The sequence below is a fragment of the Mesocricetus auratus genome, unplaced genomic scaffold (genome assembly GCF_017639785.1).
Source record: "Mesocricetus auratus isolate SY011 unplaced genomic scaffold, BCM_Maur_2.0 Super-Scaffold_100022, whole genome shotgun sequence".
Taxonomy (NCBI): Eukaryota; Metazoa; Chordata; class Mammalia; order Rodentia; family Cricetidae; genus Mesocricetus; species Mesocricetus auratus.
Genome location: NW_024429203.1, coordinates 31,747,129 through 31,765,373, shown reverse-complemented (window position 1 = coordinate 31,765,373; position 18,245 = coordinate 31,747,129). Strand labels below are relative to the sequence as shown.

At 36.8% G+C, this 18,245-nt stretch overlaps 1 protein-coding gene and 1 pseudogene across 1 annotated transcript in view; one reads left to right on the top strand and one right to left on the bottom strand.

Annotated features, from left to right (window-relative positions):
* Ddx10 (DEAD-box helicase 10) overlaps positions 1–18,245 on the top strand; it is a 152,531-nt gene that overhangs the window by 54,883 nt on the left and 79,403 nt on the right. The window lies entirely within an intron of this gene.
* LOC101832881 lies at positions 11,474–11,937 on the bottom strand (annotated as a pseudogene).

Here is an 18,245-nt window from a genome sequence, read left to right as displayed (position 1 = left end):
AGTTGAAAAATTATTAGCAAGTCATAACTGGCAGTGCTTTTGACTGTCCCAGTAGTACATATGGGTAACGGTTCATTTATTCAGTTTGAGTAATTTACTGAATCTCTAACTATTGAGAACATTAATATTTCAGCCTACCAGGTATGAGTCAGAGGTAACCTTTCTTTAACCATTTGTTCCAAACGCTAATGATTTGCCATAATCACCTTATAGAAGACATTATAAAGCTCTACTGGAGAGCAGATAACTTGACCTTATTTTAAGCATTAGACATATTCATCCAAAGTTAAAAAAAAAGAACATTTTGTGCAGTAAAACCGTTTCACTGTTGACTTTTATTACAAGTGTTGTGGTAATAGGAAAAGTTTTCACCTAGTACCTACTAAAATCAATCTTCATTTTTATCAAGATTTATTCAGTTCAGGGGATTTTAATGGTATGAAGTATGTGGGCATCTTTGCAAGAAAAATGGGAATCTTTATGATCTTACCTAAAAAAATGCTCACGTGTGTCAAAATGAAAGTTATTAGTGACCCCTCCCCCCTTTTTTCTTTTTGGTTTTTCGAGACAGGGTTTCTCTGTGTAGCTTTGTAGACCAGGCTGACCTCGAACTCACAAAGATCCATTTACCTCTGTCTCCCAAGTGCTGGAATTAAAGGCGTGTGCCACCAGAGCCTGGCTCGTGACAGCTTCTTAACCAATTTCAGATGAACTGAGATAGTTTGATTGATGCATTACTCCAAGGATAATTTTCTAGATTTGCATCAAGCATGGACTAAAAATCTTTTTCTTCTCTTCTTAATACCACGTGCTTGTCTCTTTACATCTTTATCTAAAATTTGATGTCACAAAACTGTATGCTTGGATCCTAGAGAGAACAGTGGAAACAGTCATAATTAATGAATAATTTAATGTTTCAAAAATGCTGAGAAGTTAGAAAAAAGGCAATAAGTGTATTTTTTATAAAAGGTATAAACAAATTCTGACAGTGAGATCTGTCAAGCTAGCTTTGATCTTTGGTAAAATTTGTAGAGTTTATGATATAGATATGATCAGCATGGAATGAGAAAAAGGAATGTACACTAGGAGCCAGTGTAAACTACTTTAAATTTCTATCAGTTTCATTTTCTGATTGCCAGATTAGAAATTCTACGTTTCCTGCGTTCTGCTTTAACAGATACTTCTAGTGCATTTTTTGGCAGTAGGATGAAAAAACTCAGGAATTCTAAAAGCAACGTTTTCTTCTAAACCTGTATTTATAAAAAACATAATTTGCTGAAAAGGAGTCCATAAACCTTTATTAGATCTTGATCAATTTTTCTTTTTGGACAAAGTCTGTCCATTGTAGCCCAAGCTGACCCTGAGCTCAAGATCTTCATGCCTCAACCTCAAGAGTGTTGGGATTACATGTATATACCATTATGCCTATCAAGTTTCTAAACTTTAACTTCATTTTAAATACAATTTTTATTGTGCATTTTGATCATATTCACTCTCACTCTTTCTCCAGTTCCACCCAGATCCACTCCTACCTCCTTAACTGATGTATTTTTTTCCCCCATCCAATTGTTTCTTCCAGGACTCTCCCCTCTCCACCCGCCCAACCCCATCTCTCCTATTCTCATCCCTACCTGCCACCAGTCCACCTCAGGGAGATCCAAGCGTCTAGCCTTGAGTCTTCCTTGTTTCTTAGTTTCTCTGGGTCTTTGGTTAACATGGTTATCCTTTACTTTACAGCTAATATACATTCTACATTCATAAGTGAATACATATCATGTTTGTCTTTCTGGGTCTGGGTTACCTTACTAATGATAATTTTCTCTAGTTCCATCAGTTTACCTGCAAATTTCATATGTCATTGTTTTTAACAGCTGAGTCATACTCCATTGTGTAAATGTACCATATTTTCTTTATCCATTCTTTGGTTGAGGGATATGTAGGCTATTTCCAGTTTCTGGCTATTATGAATAAAGCTGCTGTGAACATAGTTGAGCAACTGTCCTTGTGGTATATGCCCAAGAGCGGTATAGCTGTATAATTAGACTCTGTTATAGACTTTGCACAAGAGTCTCTTGTTTTTATCTCCCAAATGCTAGGATTATGGAAATGTGGTGCAAGGTTCATCTTACATGAGATTTCCATGGACCTTCAAATTAAACAGTGTACTGAAATAGGGTTTCACTGTAGACCTGAAGCACAGACAGAGGAATATATAGTAATGATACTCTGTCAATTCCCCAAGATGAGTTGGCATCTTCAATCTGAGGCTGTAAGTGTAATAACCTAATATTTGCTTAAAATTAATGGAAATAAAACAACAGTAGTTATAGGGCTGAATTAAAAAAATAGGCTGCTTCAATTTATACTAAATCTTCATCATGTCCATCTTTTGGATTATTAAATGTAAGTAAAATTAATCATAATATTTTGTTACAGAGAAGAAAATACTAAGTTTCCTAGTTTTAGATAAATTTAGTATAAATTTTTTGTATCATTAATTAGGATGAGATGGCAATATGGCTATTAATATTAAATTTCAAGTAAATTAGGTAGCCTGTCTTGAAATTTGGCCAAGAAAAGTATTTGTAGTCTTAGTTTCACTTCTGCTGCTGAAATGAAATAAAATATTTTGACTGCAGCTTGAGAAATTTGACAACTTCATATTAGATCCAAGACTTATTTTCTATTTAATATGTGTCAGTTTACTTCTGCATTGTAAAAGTACTATGATGTTTGATATTTATTCATGAACATTTTATCATGTGAGTACTACAAAATGATTTTGATCTGTTTATTAATGTGATTTTCTTTATTAAGCCAAAGCTTCAATTCAGTGATTTAATTGCCTACAGTGTGCTTTATATATGATTCGGCAAAGTGAGAAGATATTAACTGATGTGGAAGATAGATGTTGGTATTGCTGTAAAGAGCCTTAAGTTGTTGAATTTGGACGTTTTAAGGTACTTTAAAGTTTCCCTTAGCCACTCTTAATATTCTTTATTTTGTATGTTTGGGGTCTTGATTATTATGTGACCAGGGGATTTTTTTTTTTTTTTGCATGTGTTCTTGTATTTTCACTGACTTGTCTTTCTTTAGGTTGGGAAAGTTTTCTTCTGTGATTTTGTTGAATATGTTTTCTGACCCTTGAGTTGGTTTTCTTTACCTTCTTCTATATATATTATTTTTAGGTTTGGTCTTTTCATGGTGTCTCATGTTTCCTGGATATTTTGTGTTAGGGATTTGTTGGAATTAAGATTTTCTTTGGTCGATGAATCTATTTCTCCTAGTGTATTTTCAACACCTGAGATTCTCTCTTCCATCTCTTGTATTCTGTTGGTTATGTTTGCATCTGTAGTACCTAGCCATTTGTCCAGCCTTTCTGTTTCCAGCATTCCTTCTGACTGTGGTTTTTTTTTTTTTAGTTGTCTCTATTTCAGCTTTTTACCCTTGCACTCTTTGTATTGTTTTTTGCTGTGTCTTTTGCTCCCTTTCTTGCAATTTTTCGATTTTTTTTGGTTTGTTTTTTCTTCTATGTCTTGCATTTTCTGGTTTGTTTTTTCTTCCATTTCTTTAAGGGATTTTTTCATATACTCTTTGAGGGACTCTATCATTTTCATGAAGTTGTTTTTAACGTCATTCTCTTCTGCTTCATCTGCATTGGGATGTTCAGGTCTTGCTGGTGTAGAGTCTCTAGACTTTGACAGTGTCATTGGTTTTTCTGTTGCTGAGTGTGTTTTTATATTGTCTCCTTCCTATCACTTCTTCCAGTGGGTGAAGAAGGAGCCCTCTTCCTCTCCTGGTTGGTGCATGATCACGGTTTCCTCCGGTGGGGGCAAGCAGGCCTAATACTCTGGTGGCTCTCCTCTTGCGTGGATAGAGGTGGGTCTAGGACCAGGGCCTTGGCAGTCTTTGGGTAGGCTGGATCCTGTCAGGGTGGGATCCACAGTGCGCAGTCCCCAGGTCTCTCGTGGTTCTGCTCAGGGCACCAGAAGGCAGGCTGGAAACAGGCCCACGCTTACCTCACCTGTCTCATGGGTGGAGAATGGGACTTGGACGCTGGCAGTTTCTGGGCAGGCTGACTCCTGATGGGATGGGATGCCCCAGGTCACAGCTAGTTGCCTGTAGGGCACTGAGAGGTGGGCCAAAGACAGGCCCAGGACTACCTAGTACCGTGGGCGGAGAAAGGGACCAGGATGCTGGCAGTCTTTGGGCTTGTTGACTCCCACCAGGACGGGAGCTGCAGTGCCCAGTGCGCAGTGGCCTAGGCTAGTTGTTTGCAGAGCCGAAAAGTTTTAATTTTAGCATAGTAAGATAGTATACAATAAGAACAGTATCATGTAAAGATTACATTCACAATGTACTTAATTCCACTTCATTGGTGTCTGGTAAATTTAAAGAAAATTCTCCACAATCTATCCTATCTTGGTTAATCCAAAATTTTAAACCTAACTTACTTTTTATCATATCCAAGGAAAACTGCAACCATAACTATCTTATCTTCAACTCCATCAAAGGCACCAAATACGTAAAGCTCTCCCAGAGGACCTGGGTTTAATTCTCAGCCACATGTCAGACAGCTCTCAATCACATCTAAATCCAATTCCAGGGGCATTTAATTCTCCCGGGACACACACACACAATTAGTAATAATTAATAGTCATATTAGTAGTAGTGATAATATTAATAATAAAAACCTAAAATCACAGTAAGTTGCTTTGTAATATATCATTATGTTGAGAAAGGAAATCCAACCTGGAACTTAGGCAGAAGAGAATAACAAAAGAAGATATTTTCTTTATCTTTGACAAGGTAAAAAGGACTGATTCTCAGATAAATGTAGAACCCTGGGTTGTGGAATTTTTGGTGATATAAGGCTGCATAGTGTCAGTATGTTCTCATGACAAACTGTCATGACAGAGGCCAACTGTTAGTAAGACCACTGATATGTAAGCAATTACAGAAAATACCTAATACAGTTATTCACTCTTATCCATGCTTTTACTTTCTGTAGTTTCATTTGCTTTTGGTCAACCAAGTTCTATGGGAAATTTCCAGAAATTAATTTGCTTTTATTATAACATGTGATTAGTCATTGTTATTTTCTTATTGTATCTAATTTATAAATTAAACTTTGTCATAGTCATCTGCATGTGTATATATGAAAAATTTCAAGCTCAACATGACCAATGACTTTAGACATCCATTGAGGAAGGGCCTATCTAGGAATGTGTTTTTTAAGGAAAGGAAAAACCACTAATAGTAACTTCCTCTGACCCACTTCCTGTGCTTGAGACTATTTGAGAACCAGAAAAAAAAAAGAAAAGAAACGACAAAAAAGGCTTTATTTTTGTTGTTGTTTTCAGTAAGAGGTATAGAGGTAGTCCATGATGTATTCTGATGTGAGTAGACTTTGCCTGGGCTTGTTTTACCTCCAGGTGTGAATCATTTGTTGGTTGGTATTTGAGCATGATGGATCACATGGGTATTCTCCTGTGCAGGTACTCTTCATACTGATGAGTTATTCATCATTATCAATCACACCCAACACAAGTATAGTTAGACCCATATCAAGTTATACCAAAGAGCATTGTTTTATGTTTGTTCTTTTTTCTAAATATATACTTTCTTTAGTGTTTGTTATACTGTGTTTTGCTTCCATAGAAGAGAAGATTTTGTGTCTGTTAAAATAGTTTATATTATGGGGGAAAAAAAGAGATTCTAAGTATGCTATTTACGTTGGTGTGCTCTGAGTTTGGTTTTGGGCAGTCAGTCCCTTTCCTCTCCACAGGACACAATATACTACTTACTTTTAACCATTACCTCCTATGCTGACTGATATTTACTGTGGTAGAGTTAGAAGGTATTTTGCTTATATTTGACAATAGTTTATGACTGGATGGTCTGTGTACCTTTAGTAATTAAAACTTTTTGGTTAGTCTGTTCCCCATGCCCTCCATAAGTACAAAGTGGCTTTGAGTGATAGAAAGTATGGTGAAACCTTTAAAAACCTATTTATAAGCATGTTTCCTGCATCTCCCTTGAAGTCAGTTGCCTTCTTCCACCACTTAAAATTCAAAATTGGCAGCAGCATGGTATTTGTAACGAAGATTCTTGTAGGCTAGATGCCAGAAGGCCTGTAGATCCTGAATGTATATTATATTTTCTTATCACTGCAGTTTCCTGATCTCTTAGAAGTGACTATTCTGTTGTACCCTGTTGTGAAATTCAAATAAGACTATAAGTGGAAGTGTTTATAGCTTGTGTGCTACAAATGTGCGAAGTTACCAGTTCATGTGGTAACTTAGCCATGACATTAGATCAGCTTCCATGTGAACATCTTTTTTACCTTCTTTCCAACTTTTTATGATGCATTCAATTCCCTTAAACAGGTGCCCTTTCCATTCTTATAAAAGTACCATTGATTTTTCTTCTGATGTCTTTGTGTATGCGTGGCTCTAGATACTATGCTAAATTAAAAACACAAAAATAATGAACAGTAGAGTTAAAATTCAGATCAGATGTGTTTTACTCTTAAGCCTGTGCTGTTGATCAATATGTATGTTATCAACTATATTACCACAATTATAGTAGAATTGACACACTGGGAATTTCATTATTTAGGAAAGCTACTAATTAAAAGGGAGGTCTAGGAAGCTTTTTTGTTTTTTAGTTTTTACTTTTCAAGGCAGGGTTTCTCTGTGTAGCTCTGGCTGTCCTGAAAAACTCTCTTTTTAGACCAGAGTGGCCTTGAACTCAAGAGGTCCATCTACCTATGCTTCTGCCTTTGCCTCCTGATGACACCATGGCCCCAAGTGGCAGTGTAGGTCACTTAGATCGGCATGGGCCCAGGGACAGCATGGCCCTCAAACCACTGTATGGCCCCAGGCATGGGCCCAGATCCTGGTCATCTTCACTGCTTTTGATGGTAACTGAGCCTCCCTACATCAGCAAAGGTCCTATCTTTATTGAGATCATGGACCCAGACTTGGCCCTGGCCTCAGCTCAGGCCTGTATGATGCCCTGGTCCTGGGGGCATGTGTTACTCAGGTCTGTATGGGCCTGATAGCATCACAACCCTTGGACACCAAGAAGGTTACTGCCCAGATCCTGGGAATCAGTGTGGTCTCTGGTGGCAACATGGACCACAGACAACAGCACAGACTCAGGCTGTGGTACAACCACGGACCCAGACATGGTCTTTGGCAACAGCCTGGCTGGGTTGGACCTTGTTGTGTAAGTGCAGGTTAGCTGTACCCAAGGGTATGACAACATGAGAGTTGGCCCCACTCCTTGCTGCCTGCTACACTGGGTGAGCTAGCAGGGCCAGTGCAGGGGAGCTTGGTTGGTTGGTGACAATTAGGGAAAGCTGGCAGACTGACTGACACAGCTACCATCCAGGCCCAGAACCAGGACTATGAAATAGCTTGCCCCAACATCCACTTCATCTATGAACTGCTGGAACATGCGTAGGGGCCAGACCTACAGATCCAAAGCTACAGGATCTCTATGACACAATAGGATATACAAGAGGAATCCCAGTGACGGCCCAGTGTAGAGGTTGTAGTAGAAGTCAGAGACCCCGAACCAGACACTCATTGCAATGAACACTTAAAACTAAAGCTGTATGAACTGAAGGGCATACTATGTGACTCACTGTGTCACACTACAGCTTCCATGCCAAGATGTTTTTTATTGTTTTGTTTCGTTTTTGTTTTTATTTAAAAATTTTTTTGAAGGGGGTTGGAAGGGCAGAAGATGGGAATGAGAGGACGGGGAGCTGAGTGGAATTGGAATGCAAGATGTGAAATTCACAAAATCAATAAAAGGTTAAGAAAATGAAAATTATGTAAGGGTACACAGTTTCAGGAAGTTTTATTTGTGGAGTTTTCCCTCACCCCCCACCCTTGCTCCCTGGTTTGTGTTTGATAGGCAGTGCTGTTCAAGATGACTACTTGGAGCCCGTTAGTACTTAGAAAATGCAGAAATATAGATCTAGAGACCTGTAACGTTCAAGTAGTAATGAGTTGATATAAAGTTCACTAGACCCACCCATAGCACACACCTGTAGCTCAAAAATAACTGGTGTTGGTTGCATTACCCTCCACTCCATGGCCTTTTATTTTGTAATGATTTTTTCTTTAAAACAGCCTTTTATTAGTATACAAATAAAGGTGAATCATTGATTTCTCTGTATTTTTCACAAATTCTCTTGTTTTGATTGATTTATCCAAATTATTCTAATTTGGGCATGACACTTCTCTTGACACTGGTTCTGATACATTTCTATTAAGTCACTTCCCTTTAGTAATATTCTGAAACTTTAGTCTTGATGGGATTTCATTTTCTGAAGCAAGCATATCCACCTCCCCTCAGCTAAAACAAAAAGGATCATGGAGCCATTACATTGGGTAGAAAGATACATATGTATATATTTAGAAATATGTTCTCTTTAGTAAAAATGTACTCCATCTGTTCACGTTTTTGAATGACAACATTATATGTGTAAAGTGTATTCAGTTGTTATCAGTCCTTTTGCTTAGATGTAAATATAAATACAACATTTAAATAGAATCATGTCTTCATCTGTTGTCATAGTACAGCACAGCAGACAACAAAGCTTTGTTCCTAGGAATCAGATGAGAGGTTATTCTGTGGATTCAATAGTCAGAAATCAGTGCCCTCTTCAACATCTCCAACAATACTTTCTTTAATTTCCTTGTTTCTTTTCCTAATAAATGATTTTTTTCATTTGCCAGCATCCCTTTCCCAGTATTAGACTTGATTCAGTATTGCAAGTTTTCTGCTACATTTGTTACTCAGGATTTGTCTTCCACTGGATGAATAGTGTTTATCAGGAGCAATATTTTAGAACCTTTCAACCATCAAGAATCTTTGTTTCAATCATTACCATTTTCACATCTCAAAGGCACATATCATTCAAGTCTTGATTTAACTTAAAATGTACTTAGTATATAGTTTTATGTTCTCATTTGTGTGTGTGTGTGTGTGTGTGTGTGTGTGTGTGTGTGTGTGTGTAGAGGTCAGAAGTCTTTTCTATCACTCCCTACCTGGTCTTTTGAGACAGGGTCTCTTATTGAACTTGTTGCTCACTGATTCTGGTAAACTAACTTTCTCCAGCTTGCCCCAGGGATCATCCTGTCTGTGCTTCCCTAGTGGCTTCCCACATTGGCTTAAAAACATCTTTCGTTTAGTCTTTGACAATCTCATACACATGTACAATGCGCCTTGATTTTATCTTTTACCAACTGTTTCTGGAGACTCGCAAACACTCCTTTCCTACCTTCATGTCATCTCCTTTTTTCCCCCCAAGTTTGCTGAGTCCAGTTAGCGCTGCCTGTTTGTTGGAGTGCTGCCTGTTCCTGTTAGCTTGGTCTTGTGTGGCTGTGATGAATTCACGAGTGCAGTGCCACATCATGTCTTTAGAAGACAGCATTTTACAGCGCCCCTACCACCTTCTAGCATTCTTTCCACCCCTCCTTATGTGATATTCCCTGAGCCTTGTGTCGCAATGGTGATGGTATAAACATTTCATTTTGGACTAAGCACTCAGAACTCACTTATTCTCAGCATCTTGACCAGTTGAGTCTCCGTTTTATCTGTTGTTTACTGTGGGAGAGAAGCTTCTCTGGCCAAGATTGCATATAGCACTAATTAATGGAAATAACTATTTTTGTTCATTGCCTCTGAACTGGTCCCTTTTTCCAGCTTGTGAGGATTATGCGAAATCTTATTCCTCTGACTTTTGGGTCTTACACCTTAATCCCTTTTAGAACATGACACTACTGCTGAGTTTGTTTTGAAGGTAGTTTGTGTGTTTCTGTTTTAATTTTTGCCTGGTTTTAAGACTAACATAAAAATGGATCATAAATATCTGTCCATTATAGTTAACGTAGTAAATGTTCATGAAGGGTAGTACTATTATATTAGTCCAGATATACCAAAGAAATTATAATTGAACTATCTAGGATAGTTCAAGGATACTAGTTTCATATTGTATAAAAATTGTCACAAAGTTAGCATTAAATAACGTGTTTAGAGCCTGCTAAATGTCTCAGCAGTTGAAGGCTTTTGCTGTCAAGCCTGATGACCTGAGCTTTCTTCTTGTGACCCACAAGGTGGAAGGAGAAAACTGGCTCCCCCAAGTAGTTGTCATCTGACCTCTACACATGAATCATGACAGGTGATACACATGCATGCAGCCACACATGCCCTCCCTCCCTCCCTCCCTCCCTCCCTCCCTCCCTCCCTCCCCCTGTACCTCCTTTCTAGGTGTGTGTACAAACACATATTCTCCCCCCCTCCCCCTCCCCTTTAATGCACACAGGCACCTGTACATCATTCATTCTCCCTCTCATTCTCCTCCCTCTGTCCCTCTCCCCCCTCACACACTGACAACCACACAGTAAATAAATAAACATAAACAAATGGGATAATTAAAAAAATAGCATGTTAATCATTTCATGTTTTCTGTGGGCCAGACATTTGAGTATGCGTTAACTGGATCTTCTACTCATGATCTTTTGACAAAGTTGCAATCAAGCATTTGCCAGTTTGTTTTTCATTTTGGGGCTCAATTGGCATAAAATGCATTTGGGGGGGCTGTTTGCATCTGCATAACTGAGCATTTTACTGGTTGTTGACTGCAGTCTACATATTGTGGACTTAATGTCCATATTAAAATATAGCAAGAAAACCTCTACAAAAACCATTGAGGATCTTCGCAAGGAATTGAGTTGCTAATAACCTTGCTCTCACATTTCTTGTAATTTTGGTTTTGAGCCTAGCCTTTTAACAGTTGAGACATTTTCCATCCCAGTTTCATATTTGTTACTCTAGAATTGTGCAAATTAACTTCTTTTTTATTTTAAATAAGAAGTTTATTTAAACAACAAGATGCTTGACTTGAAGGGAAAACTATCTAGGACCATTTTGTTTAAGAGTAATTTATCCTTACTTAACGACAGATTGCCCTACATGTAGCAGCTACGTACAAAAAAGTTATAAAATTGTCCTTGGTTTTACAACGATAAATGAAAAACATTAAAATTCTCCAGTTGAACAAGGTATGCAAGGATTTTGTTGTTGGGTTCTTTTGTTAAAACATTGAGAGCAGCCAGGCGGTGGTGGCGCACACCTTTAATCCCAGCACCCGGGAGGCAGAGGCAGGCGGATCTCTGTGAGTTTGAGGCCGGGCTGGAACAACAGCCTCCAAAACAATACAGAGAAACCTTGTCTCTTAAAAACAAAAACAAACAAACAAAAAAAAACCATTGAGAGCAACATAACTTACTGGAATAGAAAGATAAGAGCTGAATGAGCGTGCCACTAATGGAGAAAGGGGGATATTTTCACAGAACCAGTACTTCCCCCCAGAGCATCTTCAACTGATGTCAATCAAAACAGAACATTGGCCATTTAATTTAAAAAAGAAAGAAAAAGCGCAAAATGCTTGTGCACATATACCAGTTACTTTATGTACAATAAAGAAATGGTGACAGGGAAATGAAAGAATAGAGAAAACTATACTGTAGTAGTCAGGATGTGGCGGAAACAAATTGCGGCTTTCTAATTGCGAATGTATTCTTGGTCTGTAACAAACTTCTGGAGTAAAGTAGCAGGTTCCCTTTTTAGTAGACACCTCCTGTCTGCTGCTGGCACACATCAATCGTATCTTCATCCTCCATTTCCAACTGTGCAGGTCTGTCGGTCTCATTGATTGGTTGTCCGTCAAACCGGAATCTGATCTGCCTCATTGACAATCCCTGTCGTTCACAATAGGCTTTCATTAGTTTACTAAGTGGTGTATGCCTCTTAATCTTAATCTTAAACCACAGAACCATCCTGCCCCACCACCTTCAAATTAATATGACTGTTGTTCTCAGTCTTGACTCCTTCCTTGGATTTCTTGTCGGCCATGGCGAGTGCCGGAGTCTCCTCAGCTGCCAATTCACAAAAGAGGCACTGGGTCCGCACCCAACTTCTTGTTGTTTTAACAGCTCAGTGTGCACTAATCTTTTTGGTGTTGCAAGACACTACCTTTCTTAGTTATATAATGAGCTATGCTTTGTGATTATTGACATGTTGCATTGAAGAGAATAAAGCTATAAAGCCCTGCTTAACATGGAAGGTAAGGCTATTACACAAGCTTAGTAATAAAAAGGCGAAGTCATTGAGGTGTCACCTTTGGCTCTTTTGCCATAGACAAGATAGAAATAAATGTCTGGTGATTAAAGTGGCATGTTTCCTTACTTATTGTTTTCCTGTCAGGACCAAACTGAACAGTATGTTGAAACATGGCTTCTATTTTAACTGGACAGGTCTCCTGACATTGTACCTGTCCTCTTATGAGACATTTACACTGTGACAGTCAGTCCCACCTTCTCCCCAGATTGTATTCATTAAAATTTTGTGGGCTTGGCCCTTCTTCAGTGGGATGTACCATGCTTTGTTTAAGCCCATGGGAGGCCTGCCCCTTTCTGAGGCAGAGGAATGGATGGGAAAGGAGGTAGATGGTGGGGGTGGGGTGGGAGAGAGGAGGGGAAACTGTGGTAGGTATGTAAAACAAATGGACAAATATTAATTAAATAGGATGGTAATAATCAGTGAAATTACTTCATTATGAATATAAATTATAAAACCCTTTTCCTAAGTAATAAATATCATTACAACTTACCATAATTTTTTTTGTGAAACTATTCATTATATTGTAGTTACTTTTGCTGAAAGTAGTAGGCAAAATATAGACATCAAAGATACATTTCTAGTGTAAACATGTTTCATTTAAAGAATAGTTATGGAAGAAGATAATATCCATATTTACTTGTTCTTAGCAGTATTTTATTTTTAGATTTCACAGTGACATTAGTTTTTATTTTTTTTAGAATTGTTTATGAAGGCAGTACATTTTCTTTCCATGGAATAGCTTCATCTCTTTGATTTCCTCATATTTAGTACTATACTCTAAATTAAAAAATAACTAGACTGTTAGTTGCAATATTGACTTGTTCGTGTATGGAAAGATCTTCACATTTGTTGGTGATGTTCTCTTACCATAGAAATGATTATTTTATCTTGGTGTTTCTTAAGTGTATGTGTATTACTATATTTCTGTTTTTCTTTTAAGAAAGCGACTGCATATTTTGCATTAATGGTTCATAGCCAGCCTGCTCATTAATTTTCCTTTGGCTGTTGCCTGCAGACCTTTCCTTATATACCAGACACAATTTGTGGAATGGACAAGAAAATCAATAACTAAAACTTTAAGACAAATCTAGTTATTTTCCAGGGTTTGTTAAATCATTATACACTGCTACTGTGCCTTTGAGATAAGCCTAATTTTTGCCATGATTTACCAGCAAACTCTTCTGTAATTGGTATCATTTACATTTGGCAAATAAGCTATCTTTATTTTAATTTCACTGTTGTTTTTCTGAATATTCCTTTTAAAAATAGAGTTGTGTGTCTCAGAAAGTTGCACTCGAAGGATGATATTAGTATTTCATAGATGTTTTTGTGTGAAATAACAGTTGTGTCAGCTCATTACCTACATTGATTTATAAGTTCATTTATATTATAGTAATCAACACAATGATAATTTGGTAGTCTTAGATATTTCTCTGTTGTTTTTGCTCTTCAAAAATCTATTCACTAAGTGTGTTGTAGCATAAGTGGATGTACCTGTGAAAGTTAGAGGACAGCTTCAAGTGCTGATTGTCACCTTCTACCGTGTTTGAAGCATGGTCTCTAGTTGTTGTAATGTGTACTTCAAGCTAGCTAGCTTCCAGGCTTCCAGGTATTCTATCTTTCTTTAGGTACACCAGGATTACAGTTTCATGTTACCACATTAGAATTAAGTGGGTTCTAGGGATTTGAACTCATGGTAAGTGCTTTATCAACTGAGGTACTTCCGTAGCCTATTCCTCTGATTTTTAATTTTACTTTTAATGTAAAGACTATTTTTAGGCTAATCTAGAGGGCACATTTTTATTTTTTGTGTGTCAGTATAAACATGTCTGTTCATTTTATTATTAATGAGCTTTGTGAATTGTTGAACTTTGTTTGTGGCCCAAATCAGATGTTACTAATATATATACTTGAAGCTTAAGAGATAGAGAATTCATTTTGAACTCCTATCTCTTGTAATTTAGGACTTGTCATCACACCATGATCTGCATCTTTTTATTGCATCAATATTAACATAGAACAGTGAACACAATAAAAATGTAATATGTTTTGATAAGCCTCAATATAACATCAAATTTTCTAATTCATAAAATCTTGGAACTTAAATTCTTTAATATTGAGGTACAAAAAGCTTCCCATAAAATTTGACAAAAACCCAAGGTTAAAAGAAGAATAATCTCTTGGAATTTAGCGATTATGGAGGAAATATATAATTCAATCTGTAAATTTGTTGTAGAAATGAATGTAGCCAGTTAATGCTCACTTAATGTGCTCAGCTTCCCTCATTTAATTTAATAACTTTGATCAATTTGTTGAATCATAAGCCCCAAGGGACAAACAGCTTAATAATATCTCATAGCACATATAAGTGCAGGTCCTTTATCATCCTGTATTGATGAGTAAACAGAAAAGACTTTAGTGATGTTAGAGTTAACTTAGGATAGGTAGGAATTTTGTGTCCTGTGTTTTTTGTTTGTTTGTTTGGTTTTTGTTTTTGTTTTTTTTTTTTTTTCCAATACAGGGTTTGTCCTAGAACTTCCTCTGTAGACCAGGTTGGCCTTGAACTAGGAGATCTGCCTGCCTCTGCCTCTGAGTGCTGGAATTAAAGGCATGTGCCACCACTAGCAGCAGCAAGAAATTTTGTTTGTTTAAAAAACAGTTTTTTAGAAAATAAACCTTACTGTATTGTGACTGGTAATTTTTGTTACTGACTTATTTACTGAAGCTCAAAATATAAGGGAAGATATGACAAATAAATTAGAAATAAATCATGATCCCAGAAAGCACTTGAACTACAGCCCCCTTCTGATTTGTACTTGTGGGTCTTTTCTCTATATACAAACATTCCCATATCCCTTCTCCCCCAATGAGTTTAAGTTACAGATTGTACATGGTATTGTCATATTAGCTTTGCTGTATTAATTAACTTTTTGAAAATTTAAATATCAGTAAAGACTTCCATGTTACTATATATACCTCTATAATGCTATAATTTAGTATCTATATTATACCTCATTATGTAAGTAGAAATACACATTTTACTTTGGTAAGTTTTATTATGATGCTTTTGAAACTTCCCCTCCCCAATAAATGAAACAGTTTCATGAGGAAGTTTTAATAATCATTATTTTCTGGGAAAAAATCTGGTGATTATATTCAACCTAGAATTGAAAAAGTAAAAAGTATCTGTTGATACAACTGAACCCTAGTACCAATGTGGGACTCAGTTCTAAACCTTCACAATGAGAGGGAAAAGGAAGAAGATGTTTTGGAAGATTTAACTATGCCTACAGTTTTTGCTCCCTAACCTCATAATTCTTTTGGAAAAAAAAATTATGTCACTGCTATTTTGTGTAAAATTACGTTCCTGAAGCCAACAATCATTCCTACGATCTACTGGACTGTGGTAATGAATACCTCAGCAACATTTTCTGAGGGGACCACTTCTTTTGCTCCATAGTTTCTTTTGGCTTGTATTCCTTGGTTCATCTATTTCCCATGTGTAATTGATGGCGTACCCCCAGGCTTTTTTTTTTTTTGCCTTCTGCTTCCATAGGCAAATTGATAATACATCTAAATATATGTCCAAAACCCATTTAGCTTCCTAAAATTTTAGCTATCCAGTTATTATTTCTTGTATATTTAATACATTTATTCATTAATTGAGGGCAGAAACATGCATGGTCTTTGAATAGTCCTTTTATTAAACTCCTTTCTTTTAGGGAGGGTTGTTTACTCTGCCTTCAAAATTTTCTAAACCATATCATTTTCTATTCTTTCTGCCCCAGTTAAAACCCTCTATCATTTTGCATATAGGCCATTAGAATAATTTCTGATTAGTTTTCTGTCTACCAACCTTGACTGCTGAAAAACCTGGTATCCAACACCTTAGAAAAGTAACTGGCATCTTGCCCCAGACTTGTATTTTGTGTGGAACCCAATCCTTTTGTGTAACATGACAAATAAAAGACCCAGAGACAGATATTGGGGCCCAACCTGAAGATCAGGGAAGGAAAGCAGCTGGGCACTAATCCTTACCCCTAGCTCAGGCTGAAAAGGCTGATCCAGCCTCAAACTGCTGCCTCTCCTCAGTGTGGCTGGAGAATGAATGACTCCTACTCCTTGCTTCTGTTTTTTAAACTTCTCTAGTGCTGGGATGAAAGGTGTGGGCTATAATTCTCTTTTAGACTGATTCAATCTTGTGTAGATCTGGGTGACCTTGGACTCACAGAGATCTGTCTACCTCTTAATCCTGAGTCCCAGGATTAAAGGTGTATACCATCATATCCTAGCTTCTGGATGCTGGGATTAAAGGTGTGTGCCTGGCTACTATGGCTTGTGGTTGACCTTTGCTTTCTGAATCCTCAGTCAAGCTTTAATAAATGATAATTGGTATATCACTACACCTTAGCATGTGTTTTAAGATCTTAGGTAATCTGGAATCTTCTTGTGTGCATGATTTGGTTTATCACATTCCACCTGTAATCATTCTAAAGTTTTTGTGTGTGTGTGAAGAACAGACTCATTTCTTTGCATTGCCTGTTTTGTTTGCCTGAATCTCTAGTTAAGCTTCCTCCTCTTTCATGTTTTTTAGAGTTGGGCCTTATTGTATCCCAAAATAACAAAGGTAATTGCTTATTCACTGAAACCCCTCAAAATTGTAAGGCATGATAAAACTTAGTAAATTTTATATATTCGTTGCAGTAATAAAAAGTATAGTAGAGAAGGTCTATTGAATATATAACTTTAGTTTTGTTTTAATTCATATTTTTCCTTCTCCATTTCAAAATGAATTTGAAATAGTTTTAAAATATTCTTAGGATTTTCTATTAGAAACTGACAGCATATGTGCACAATAAATAGAACAGAAATGATTAGCAGAATATATAAAATGCAGGTCACATCGTTTTATGTTATTAGTCTTAAATATGGATCAAGAGTTGACTCTTTAAGTCTTTAGTGCCAGAATGAAAAGAGAAAACCATGTTTTTAAGAGGACAACAATTATTTTTTATTTTTTAAACCATAGGGAAACACAGCTTTCTTATCATTTTGCTGTTGGACAGCTGTGTTTAATACCCATCTTCAATGTAAATGGCATGAGATGATAAGACGGTGCCTCTGGAAACTGACTGATACATTCACACACATCTGCATTTCCTCCTTTCTGTACCCCTACCACATGTGCTTGTATTAGGAATATTGTTATTTCATATTTTTGTTTATTGATGAGTCAACCAAATCTGTCTAACTACTAAATGGCTTAAATAATTGAAGAATTTTGAGAGGAAATAGTCTAGATCAGTTGGTTCATTTGTGTTCCAGTATTCTTTCTTTCTTTCTTTTTTTTTTTTTTTACTTAGTACTGTTCGTATTTTATCTTAAATATTATCTATAAAGAAGATATTTTGGGAGGTGGATGGCAATTATTTTGCATCCTGTTTATGTCTGCTTAAGGCATTTTCAGTTTTCTCCTATTGACTTAATTTCTTTTCTTGAACTTGAGTTTGGGAATCTGTTGTGGGAAAGTACTATATAGTATGAGTAGGAATGGAGCAGTGGTTTGGCAACACACCTTTAATCATGAGAGGAATTTGTTTTCACAGACCTTCTATTCTCTTCTCCCTTGTTCTTTCTTGTGATTTTGTTTTCCACTTGTCTCCTTTTATCACTGTAACTGCCTTAAGTGCAGATAGCCTTCCTTCCCTCTGTCTATTTTGTTATTACAAGTTGTCTCTTGGCTTGTAGTTGCACTGGTAACTAGTCAGGTTTCCTGTCCCTTACAACTTTATTTCATTTTTGTCTTTAATTACTGTTATCCTTTCCTTGAGTGACAGAAGAAAATTTGACATCTTTGTTTTTGGTACTAGGATAGGTCTTTTAAGGGTCTAGATCTTTTTAGGGCAGTAGTAGATCTTGAAAAGTTCATTTAGATTGGGATTTTGGTCAATGTCATTTTGTGTAGAAATGACATATATTCTCCCCCTTTTGTAAAAAGAATAGTTTTCCACTTATATAATACTGTCAGATATATAAGAAAA